This window comes from Phascolarctos cinereus, unplaced genomic scaffold, assembly GCF_003287225.1.
Source record: "Phascolarctos cinereus isolate Bilbo 61053 unplaced genomic scaffold, phaCin_HiC Scaffold_3;HRSCAF=262, whole genome shotgun sequence".
Classification (NCBI taxonomy): domain Eukaryota; kingdom Metazoa; phylum Chordata; class Mammalia; order Diprotodontia; family Phascolarctidae; genus Phascolarctos; species Phascolarctos cinereus.
In genome coordinates this window covers 165,090,040-165,102,159 of record NW_027555736.1, presented here as the reverse complement: position 1 = coordinate 165,102,159, position 12,120 = coordinate 165,090,040, and the positions used below count along the sequence as shown (strand labels likewise).

At 36.6% G+C, this 12,120-nt stretch overlaps 1 protein-coding gene across 3 annotated transcripts in view; it reads right to left on the bottom strand.

Moving 5' to 3' along the window:
* Positions 1–12,120, bottom strand: part of SECISBP2L (SECIS binding protein 2 like) — a 78,890-nt gene that overhangs the window by 9,277 nt on the left and 57,493 nt on the right. The gene's annotated exons all lie outside the window — the stretch shown is intronic.

Sequence of the window (12,120 nt, the reverse complement as noted above, 5' to 3'; positions counted from 1 at the left end):
GGTTGTGTTGGCTCACAATACAGAAATTAAGAATTTTAGTGTTGCAAGGGATTTCAGCAGTCCAACCTATACCCAGAAGAAGTTCCCACCATAAGATACACATCAAATGGTCATCCAACCTCTGCTTGAAGACCTCCAAGGAAGAACCGCCCACCACCAAGGCAGCCCTTTCCACTTTGGGGCAGCTCTAATTGGGAGAAAATCTTATCCTGACAAACAGCCTAAACTGGTCTCTGCAATACCACCTACTACTCCTAGTTCTTCCTTCTGGGGCCAAAGAGAACAAGGCTGATCCCTCTGCATCATAGCCTTTCACATATCTGAATATAGCTATCATACCCCCTTGGTGGGTTTTCCTTCTCAGACTAAACATCCTAGGTTCCTTCAACTAATCTCCATATGGTAAGGACTGAAGACTTCTCCTCACCCTGGTTCTCCTCCTCTGGATGCTACCCATTTTTTCAGTGTCCTTCTTAAAATGTGGGGTACAGAAATGAACACAATAACCCAAATTTAGTGTTATCAGAACAAAATACAGTGGGCTTATCACCTCCTTATTCCTAGAAGTTTTGCTTATACAAAGCATAAGTTACTGCTGCCATAATGGCAAGGTGCCTTTAGCTTTTCTGGCTGCCACATTACATTGCTGATTCATCTTAACCATGTCTCTCCCATTTTTTATTTGTGAAGTTGATTTCTGAACCCAATTCCCTATTGAATTTCATTTTTTTAGATTCACAGCAATGTTCTAAATCTGTTGAAATTTATCTAGGTCCTGACTCTTATCTTCTGGTATGCTAGCTATCCTTCTCAGCTCTGTGTCACCTAAAAATTTGATGAGCTTGCCATTTATGCTTTTATCCAATCAACTGATATAAATGTTACAACACCCAGGGAAAGTCAAGGCCCCAGAGGCACCCTGCTGGAGAGGTCCTGCCAAATCAACCTTGAACTTTTAATGACTATCCTGGGTCCCTGGTGATTTCAGCAGTTCTGAATCCATCCAGCTGTATTACTGTCCAGCCAACATCTCTCCACTTTTTCATAAGAGAAATATGAAAGACTTTACTCTATGCTTTACTAGAATCTAGGTAAAAGTTTGTTACAAAGTTGGGCTTTTATTGGAGAAATGAAAAGAGTTGTGAGTAGCAGCAGTGATAGTGGTACCAAAAAAAAAAAAAAAGAAAGAAAGAAAAGAGAATCAATGAAACCTTAAAATACAAAGAAGAAAACAGATGAAAGTTCAGAAGAGGACACATACAGGAAGGGTAGCATTTGTATTATTAACAATGTTGAAGCTGATACATACTTCAAAAAAACCCTGAACATTGTAGATTCATAGCTTCATAAACAATCCTCTTTTTTTATTGACCTTCTCTGTATACAGAAATATTTACATCTGTTAATTACTATCAAGTTCATAACTTATTTTTCTTAATCTAGGTAAAAAAGTGAAATAGTAGTCCCCCCATCTACCAGTTTAGAAACTCTATCAACAAAAGGAAATAAAATTGACTTGTTCTTGATGAAGCCATGCTGGCTCCTTTCAATATCTTAAGGATCCATAATTCCCCCAGTCTGGTTTACTCCTGTTATTGATTCAGATTTCAAACCCTCTGTGTCTTACAAAGCTTTACGAGTTACTATGGCCAAAATTTAAAAAAAAAATTATCTCATGGCCCACCCCTTCTCTGCACTTAGCTAAGCTCAATCTCTGAGCAAATATAGATATGAATATGACATAAAGTTTGCTGCTGAGCAGATGCTCAAGGCCATTCTAGCTTTGGGCCTTCTGAGAAGGTGCTATACAAAGAGAGCCTTCAAGAACCCAGGATACCCTGCACACCATGATGATGACACTTTGTGGTAAGACTTCAGGGGAGAGATCATGGTCACAGGAGGAAAAAAAAGAACTTCACATTTAATTAGAAGCTAATTTAATCTCATGCCATAAAACCAATATATGCATTAGAATAATAGAATCACAGGATTTTAGAATGAGAAGGATAATCTCATTGTCTAGATAAAAAAACTTAAAGCCAGCAAAATTAAGTGCCTTATTTAAGGCCACATAGCTCACTAGTTGCTAAACCAAGACTAGAAACTACACCTCCTAATTCCAAATAAAATGTTCTTTCCCTTAGCTAAATAAATGAATGAGTAAATTTTTGCATTAGTTTTATCCGCAGTAAGGCTCAACAAGTAATTCTACAGTAGAGAAGATAAATAAGTGAGATCAAGAAAAAGAATAACAGAATGTCATTGTTGGAGGGGACAATCTAATCCAACTCATACCTGAACAAAAATTTTGCAACATACCTGAAAAAAGGTCAACTGGCTTTTGCCTAAAGCTCTCTAGTAGGGGCAGCTAGGTAGCACAGTGGATAGAGTGACAGGCCCAGAATCAGGAGAACCAGAGTTCAAATCCAGCCTCAACTACTTACTAGCTGTGTGACCCTGGGCAAGTCATTTAACCCAAATTGCCTCAAAAAAATTTTTTAAAAAGGAACCCACTTCCCTTCTTAAGTAGCCCCTTCTACTTTAGAAGGTCTAATTGAGAGGAAATCTTTTCCTTACATCAAGCCTAAACTTGTCTCTTTGCAACTTTCAACTATTGCTTCCAGTTTTGTCCACTGAGGCCAAGAAGAACAAGCCTAACTTCTTCAATATGATAGCTCTGAAATACTAGAAGACAAGTATCATATCCCCCCTCCAAGTCTTCTCTTCTTCAGGATAATTATATTCAAATTAATTATTTTTTTACTCCAAAGGAGTCAGTACATGTACAGGGCCAGATCTGAGGAGGCTAAAATGGGATAAGGAATTTAGGTCAGAGTTTGACTCTTTCCTGTTCCTACCCTTAAGGGCTCACTACTCAGGATATTTGGCTCACCATTCTTCCATGCATAGGGAGGTTTCAGAACATTCTGACCAGATCCTTGAACCCTGATAACAAGCAGGTGTGTACAATAGAAAGTCACACATCATGTGGGAAAATTGGAACACTGATACATTGTTGGTGGAGTTGTGAAATGAGCCAACCATTTTGGAGAACAATTTAGAACTATGCCCAAAGGGCTACAAAAATGTGCATACCCTTTGATCCAGCAATAGCACTTCTAGGGCTATATCCCAAAGACATCAAACAAATGGGAAAAGGACCCACACGTGCAAAAATATTCATAGCAGCTCTTTTTGTGGTGGCAAAGAACTGGAAATTGAGAGGATGCCCATCAATTGGGGAATGGCTGAGCAAGTTGTGGTATATGAATGTAATAGAATACTATTGTGCTATAAGAAACGATGAACAGGCTGACTGCAGAAAAACCTGGAAAGACTTATATGGTCTGATGCTGAGTGAAGTGAGCAGAACCAATTTGTACACAATAACAGCCACGTTATGCGATGACTAATATTGTTAAACTGAACCCTTCTCAGCATTACGAGGATCTAAGACGTCTCCAGAGGCCTCGGGATGGAAAATGCTGTCCACATCCAAAGAAAGAACTATGGAAGTCAAATCGCTATCACTTATTTTTACCTTCTGTTGAGTTTTGTTTCATCTTTCTGATGGTTCCTCCTATTGGTTTTAATTTTTACTTACAACTTCACTAACGTGAAAATATGTTTAATGGGTATGTAAATGTAAAGCCTATATCAGATTTTGTGCTGTCTTGGGGAGGGTGGGGGGGAGGAAAAGGGAGAAAAAATTTTCAACTCAAAAGCATATGGAAAAAAATAATAATAATATTATTTTTTTTTTTAAAAGTCACACATGAGGGCTAGGGGGTATGGGAGTCAGTCACGAAGAATCTTGGGAATGCCTCAGGGGTGATTGTTAGCAACTATGCAGCTTTTACTATTTAAACTGTGACCCTCAGATGAATAAACAACTCAGTCTTCACTGACCCACCTGGCCTAGTCTCTTTATTTCGAGCTCTCCCATGAGATGCCTCACTTGTTGCAAGCAACAAATATAGTAAAGTAAAACAACAGAAATCAGGAGACTGGGCTCTGATATTATCTCTGTGATCTTTAGAGTATTATTAATCTTCATTTTACAAATGAGGAAGCATGAAGGATTAGTATTTCAGCTTCCTCATCTGTAAAATGGGACTAAGAATTCCTGCCTTACCTACCTCACAGAGATTTTGAGATGATCAAATAATCAAATATACGTAAAAATGACTTGGAAAATATAAAACTCTAAATAAATATATTATTATTATTATACAGAAATATTTGCTAAGAAAGTAGTGATCTGTCTCATGACAAAAAAAAACCCCATCGAATTATGGGTGAGTAAATGTCAAGAGAGACTTAGTGAAATAAAACACAACAAATAATGGCATTCATTTAAATAGCACTTTACAGTATTTTATATACTTTACTCATTTGATCCTTACAACAGCCTTTACAACGTAAGTTGTACAGATTATCCCTAATTTACAGCTGAGGAAATGGGTTGAGAGTACTGAAATAACTTGCCCACAATCCTATTGCCACAATATGAACAAGGGTCTTTTAATTCAAAAGCCCAGTCCTCTTGCTACTTACTATACCACAGTTAATAAACACCACCATTAGAAGAAAGGGAAATATATTACTTAGGAAAGAACTACCTATTTGATTATAGGTAAGAGATAATTCTTAACCAAATGAGAGAAGCAATTACAAAACACAAAACTGACAAATCTGATTACCTCAAATTGAAAAGGAGGGAATGAGAAGATAATTAATGAGTAAGGTCTCAGAGGAGAGAGGAAGAGATGAGATCAAAGGCATAGACCAAAGGCTCTGCAAGAAGGACGGAGAAAGAATGAGAAATGGAACAAGAAGCAAACCTTTATCAAGTTCATAATGTTATTTATTCTGGGTTTTATGTCTGATGTTCTTACAGGTTCATGCCACCTATATGTATCTACCCTTCTTTTAATCTTTTATAAATGATCTTTTTTTGGGGGGGGGGGCAATTGGGTTTAAGTGACTTGCCCTGAGTCACAAAGCTAGTGGGTGTCTGAGGTCAAATTTGAACTCATGACCTCCTGACTCCTAGGCCAGTGCTCTATCCACTGTATCACCTAACTGCCCCTATAAATGTCCTTTTAAAATATGAGTTCATCAGAAGATTACCTACGTAATCACACTGATTTCTTCAGATGCCTGATCCTTCTTGTTCATCCTGACAGTGATTGGTTTTCAAAATGCCTGTTTCTATCTCTTAGGGTTTTCCTAGCCATCTTGAGGCACATTTTTCTTAAGTAACTAGACAATTAAATAGATAATTAAATAATTCCATGTAATTATTGTTATCTTTTTCTGAATTCTTTTGAAATATGCCTTCCTAATGTCTAGCTTAAAGAGAATACCCAGTATTTGTCTAGACCAAGGGTCAGTGGCATTATAGCCCACATTCCTCAAATTTCAGTTTAAGGCCCTCATTAGGTGAGCAAATCTCTTGCTAAATATCTTCTTCACATCTGAGAAATGCACTTGTCTCTGGTATCCTAAGCCATGCACCAGCAAACCAAACCCTATTTGTGACTGTCCCTTCAGACAGCTATTTATTTTTCATATCTCTCTCCTTGAAAGGTTTTTAGTGTTTTAAAAACTGGACATAATAAGAATGTAAATAAAATATCTTGGGGGAAAAATCCTCCTCTTCCTTTGCTATGTAAGTTAAAAGGCATCAAAAGGAACTTAGGAAAATGGAGTTGGTAAACTAAGGTGGGTTGACCATTTATTCTACCAGTTTAGGGAATATGTCATTTCTCCTCTGAAAATGAGCCCTAATTGTCCTCCAAATTGGAAACAGGAACTTAGCAAACAACCCAAAGGGAGCAGACTTTAATAAGGAAAGATACAATGTTGAAGTAAAAATGGTGTCCACTAGAAAGATAAGACCAAGTATTGGCTCAGAAAAATAAAACTATACTGCTCCTGAACATGTTTATAGTGTTTTACAGTTTAAAAAAATGTTCCCATATATGGATTTTCATAAAAGAAGAGAACAAACTTTAATAATCAGTTAGTGATCACAATTTAGAAAAACAGGAAATATCTATGATGACCAGAGTAAAGATCTTTCCACATTCAAGGGAAATTCAAGAAATCAGAGCAAGACCCCAGGCGATGTAGGGTTTCAATACAGTGGTGGTAGTCTGCTGAGCCATGCTTACAGATGAGAAAACTAAGAAAAAAGGCTACATTGTCTCCCAGGATAGAACGTAAGTCTTAAGGGTAGGGATGGTTGTCTTTGTATCCTCACTGTCCAACACAGTGCCTAACACATACTAAGTGCTTACCTAAAGGTTTGTTGACTGATAAAAGCCTCCCTAATCTGGCTCCCACCTGTCTTATTTCATATCACTCCCTTCTACATAGTCTATTTTCCAGTCAAACAATCTTGTTGGCTATTCCATGAGCTCATCATTTTAGTACCTGTCTCTGTGCCTTTCTATAGGACGACTCCTGTGCATGGAAGTTCCCCCTCATCTCCAGTCTCAGCATCCCTAGTCTCCTTCACAATTCAGCTCAACTAACAATTGCTATTTGAAATCCTTCCTGACTGCTCCTCCTCTGTTGTTAGTGCTTTCTTCCTCTTCAAAATATCTTGCATTTATTTAACTGTATGTATAGCGTACCAATCCCAGCCCAGGAACAGGTAAATTCCTTTAAGTTTACTTAGAAAGTAGCTGTATTCTATACCTTGGGCAGTATAGAAGAAGGAAAGTAGTAGTATATCCAGAGTGGCTGAGAAGTAGGGAAGCAGAACTGATGATTATACTAACTCCAGGGTAGACTATGAAAATTAAGAGCAAGAGAAACAGAGTAGTAGTTAGCAATGGAGTCTGAAGCCCCAATCTCTTTGGGCCCTTCCCTCACACCAGCATTTAGTCAAGATCGTTACATGCTTAGCACTACTGCTAAGCACTGTGAAAGACAGAAAATAAGACCTTTGTCTTCAAAGAGTTTACAAGCTAATTGGGAAGACAAGACAAATATACATGAAACAAGTAAAAACAATTTAAAGGGTTAATATGTGCAATGAGAAGCAGCATGGTAGCAGATAAATGATTGGCTTTGGACACATAAGGCCTGAGTTATACTCTTGCTTCTGATACATACTAGCTTTATGAACATGAGCAATTCACTTAACCTCTAACTGTCCCAGGCACTGTTCTAAGACTAGTTCCTGATCTGCATCAATGGAGGAATTACCATACTGGGAATTCCTTACACCAATGAAATCTTAAGCAATGGTCCCTCTTGTCCCCCAAAAGTATGTAAGACATGAGGAGTCAGAGAAGAGGGTGGTGGGGGTAGAACAGTTAGGGATGGTTTTATGGATAAAGTGAGATTGGAGCTAGGCCTTGAAGTATGAATAGGTAAATAAGTGAAGGGAAAATACCAGCACAGACAGGAATGAATATTTGGTGTGCATATGGTAACACTGAATTTTTTTCAAGTCTACTTTCATACATCAGGGGCCAGTCATTCCTTGTGGTCCTTTGTACTGTTCCCAACTGTTATGTCTGAAAATGTACAAAACAAGGGTGTCCTATAATTCTGGCTGCTACAAGGGCAGAATAGAATTTCTATCCCACATCCAATGGTTCCCATCATTTACCTGGCTTTTTTGGCCAAAGCAACATTTTAATTTGAGCAAGTAGAATTTATTATTTTTCTTTCTCCTCAAACTGACTTATCAGTTCTTGTATTTTTCCCCCCTGGAAGCTTGACATTTTTTATGCAAAAGGGTTTAATTGTCATCTACAAACCTAGAGATATTACCACATAAAATATTTCAGATCACTTGTGAAAATGCTAAATAAAATCTACCTAGTGCTATCTCTGGGAACCTCAAGGTTTTATACTCTCCTTATTTAGTCTATTTGTATATGTAAGCCAGCTTCCATCCTTGACACCATCATTCCTATCAATCCTATTGTACCTTAAAAATAAAAGTAACATAAGATAGGGCAAAAGATTTTAAAAACTAAATAAATCATATCCACTGGTTCCTCCTGGACTATAAGCTTACTTACTCTCAACTGCTCTAGGTAGATTATTTTAGACCCAAATTTCACTTGCAGAAGCCATGAAGGTTTTCTTTTAATACAGAGGTTCTTAACCTTTTCTTGAATCACAGACTCTTGTGGCAAATTGGTAAAGCCAACAGACCTTCTAATTTCATAAGAATGTTTTTTAAAATGCATAAAATATAATAAGATCACAAAAGAAACCAATGACATTGAAATATAATCACAGAAATATTTTTAAAAACAAGTTCACAAACCCCATGTTAAGAACTCTTAGTCTAAAAGGTTATGTATATTTAAGTGATCCTGTTCTTAATTTTGGATTCCAGTACCTTGATCTATCCCTGTATGATCTTCTGAGGAATTTTCAAGTAGCTCTTAATTGGCAGAAAAATTCTCCTTACATCAGAATCGCAATTTTTATGTAATTTGCATACAGTGCTCCCAATAATATCCTCTGCAGCCAAGAACAAACCTAATCCTACTTCTACATAACAGTTCTTCAGAAACTTGAAGGCAATTACCATATTGCTTGAGCTACTATTAACAACTCTTTCAAAGAATTAATTTAGTCTTGGCTATAATTTTCATCCCTGAGTACTGCTTTTGTACTGTCATCAAAAAGTCATTTGTGGTTCTCCAGCTAGCTTCTAGCCTTTGAATTTCTCCTGTAACATGTCTGTCCGCTTTTTCTTGGGACATATTTATTCTGGAATTCCAGTAAGTATTTTTTAGTCTCCAAACTTTACTATGGGTAATATTTTTCTTGCAGCAACTTTCAATTTTTCCCTCTACAGAGTGTTCATATTTTATCGTATTTCCCTTTCCATGAATTAAAGCAATTTTCTGAAGACTTAAGATCAAAAAATTTAGAGCTAGAAAAGCCCTTGGGTATTTCACAATCTAATTCCATTATTTTACTTCTACAAGGCAAGGTTTTGTTTGTCTAATTTGCATTAATATATGTACTTTAAGAATAATAAAATTTCCATGTACAAAAACATTTATAGCCGCTCTTATTATGGTGGCAAAGAATTGGTAATTGAGGGATGCCTATCAACTGGGGAATGGCTAAACAAGTTGAGGTATATGAATGTAATGGAATACTATTGTGCTATAAGAAATGATGAGCAAGCACACTTCAGAAAAACCTGGAAAGACTTGTATGGACTGATGCTGAGTGAAGTGAGCAGAACCAGGAGAACACTGTCCACAGTAACAGCCACGTTGTACGATGACTAACTTTGATAGACTCAGCTCTTCTCAGCAATACAAGGATCTAAGACATCTCCAAAAGTCTCATGATGGAAAATGCTATCCATTATGGAGTTTGAATGCAGATCAAAGCATACTATATGCTCTTTTTTTCCCCCTTCTGTTTTGTTTTTTCTTTCTTGTGGTTCTGCCTATTGGTTTTATTCTTCTTTACAACATGACTAATGTGAAAATATTTTTAATATGAATGTATATGTAGAGCCTATATCAAACTGCATGCTATCTTGGGGAGGGAGGCAAGGAGGAAGGAGGAGAAAATTGAAAATTCAAAAGCTTATGGAAGTGAATGCTGAAAACTAAAAATAAATTAATAAAAAAAAAGAATAATAAAATTTCCAAAAGTGTTCCAAAATTTAAACTTTCCACTAATTAAGGCTGGCTTTCTCACCAATTTTTCTAAATAAAAATGTTATTAGATGTTTTACTCTTTTCACAGAACACTTTAAACACAGAGTAAAGGAAGAGTCAGAGGAGATTTGAGTCAATTAGCAAAGGTTTTCTGGAGGATATAATTTTAAAAAATAGGTAAATAGGAGAAGAGGAGGAATGAGTAGGGCATTCTAGGCCAGGAAAATACATAGGATAAAATTATATGTATGAGATAAGTAGATATGTTTGGTTAGAGAGTTAATTATAGGGAAAATAAGAAGATAGAAAATATATTTATAGCGACAGAGAGACAACATAGTGTGCTAGACAGAAACCCAGTTTTACCTCTGACACATATGGACTATGTGACCCTAGACAAGCCATTTACTTCTCTGTGCAGAGGAGAGGACTATAAGATGCAGAGCAGTTTCTGACAAACATTGGTAAAGGAGTTCCCTAAACCAGAGATGTCAATCACACTGCCTGTGGGCTACATGTGGCCTACAACACTTCCAAATGCAGCCCAAACCAAAATAAAATGAAGTTCTCACTGGATTTTATAGAACTTGATGTATTAATTTTAAAAAGTAACACATAAACATATATGGTTTCCTAAGTCAATATGTGGTCTCCTTGGGAATGGTTTTGTGGCCCCTGTTTCTATTTGAGTTTGATGTCACTGCTGCAGACTAAGCTAATTTGTGAAATCGATTTATATTTGGTTTCTTTAACACTTTTTTGAGGTAGTTCTATTAGCTGTCTCACCAGTCAACATGGATGTCTCCTATGACTTAACTCACATCACTCAACAAGCTTGGGAAACTCACCTTCCTATCTGTATGTAGATGATTCCTAAATCTTCATCCCTAATTCTAACCATTCAATGTGTTTCTAATTTCTTCTTGTATATACCTGAAACTTAATATTCATAGAAAACCAAGCCCTTCATTCTTTTGTTTCAACACCCTGCTTCCTTTTCTAGTTTTCCACAACACTACCATCTTCCTAGTTTTTCAAGTTGGAAATCTCCATCATGTTAGTCTCCATCCAACTCAAGCCCAGGGCCCATATCCTTACCTCATACATCAGAATTACTGCTGCACAATCTCACTTTTTCTCAACTTCCCTTTCTTCTTTCCCATTTTACTTTATGCCATATTCCTAAAATAATCTGACCTGAACATTGTTTTAATTGTACTACTGCTCCCAGACCTACAATGGCTACATTATCAAATCTAAGCTACTGTGTTGAGCTTTCAGGAATCTATCAACCTATCTATAGGTATAAATATATACATGCTTAGGCTAAATGGGTTTTCGGGATTTCTATTAAAAAAAAAGCCCAAATAATTTAAAGCTAAAACTGACTAGAATACTACGCATCTATTTGATTAGTCTGACAAATTCTAAAATTCAGAAATTTATTTAGAAGATATCAAATCACTGTGATATTTCTCACCTTACAAAATTTCTCCATTATTTAAGTTTCTTAATATGAGTCACAAAAAGATTCTATGAGAGCTTTTAAAAAAACATTTCACTGATAGGTAAAGTCATTTTTCTGATGTTCCTTGAAGCACTTCTTTATAGAAGAGAAACAGGATAATCACAGCATCAAATCTTAAATCAAAATTTTACCCTTAAACACAAAGTATTCACCTGATAATTTGTAATTTGAAAACTAGAGCTTAAATTTAAATCAAACAATTAATTAACAAGAGGAAGCATAGAAGACAAAGGATAAATCTGACAAAGAACTCTAGGAAGATCTGATATGGGAGAAAGCACTAGCACCTGGAGGAATGAAGGAAAATCTCAAGAAGGTATCACCTAATATGAGCCTTGAAGGAAGTTAAGAAATCTAAGCAGGAGAGTTGAGAAACCAGTGCATTATAAGCATGAGGGGTCAACCTGTGTGAATATACTGGAGTGGGAGACAAAATTTTTAATTTAAGGATAAGCAAACTATCTCAATTGACTAGTACATAGAACTCATAAACTAGAGCATTGTGAAGTAAAACTGGAGAGAAAGGAAGATTGGAGCTAGACTATGGAAGACCTTATTCCAGCCAAAGAAATTTGTATTTTACTCCAGGCAGAGTGCCACACTGAAGGTTTCTGAGCAGGGGAGTGATATTGTGATGAGTTCTATTTTGGACATAATAAGTTTGAGTTATCATCAATGGGACATCCAATAGGAGATGTCCAGAAGGCTTTAGGATTACATTTTGGATCCGTCTGAACAGATAACTGAATGCATGGGAGCAAAAATAAGGTCACCAAAGAAAAGGGGCTGATAGACATCCTTACATTGGAATTTGGGGGCAGATGATGAATGACCAAAAGAAAACAAGAAGAATTAGTCAAACAGGTAGGAACAGCATGTGGAAAAAGCAGAGTCACAAAAGTCAAGGGAGAAGAGAGTATCTAGGAA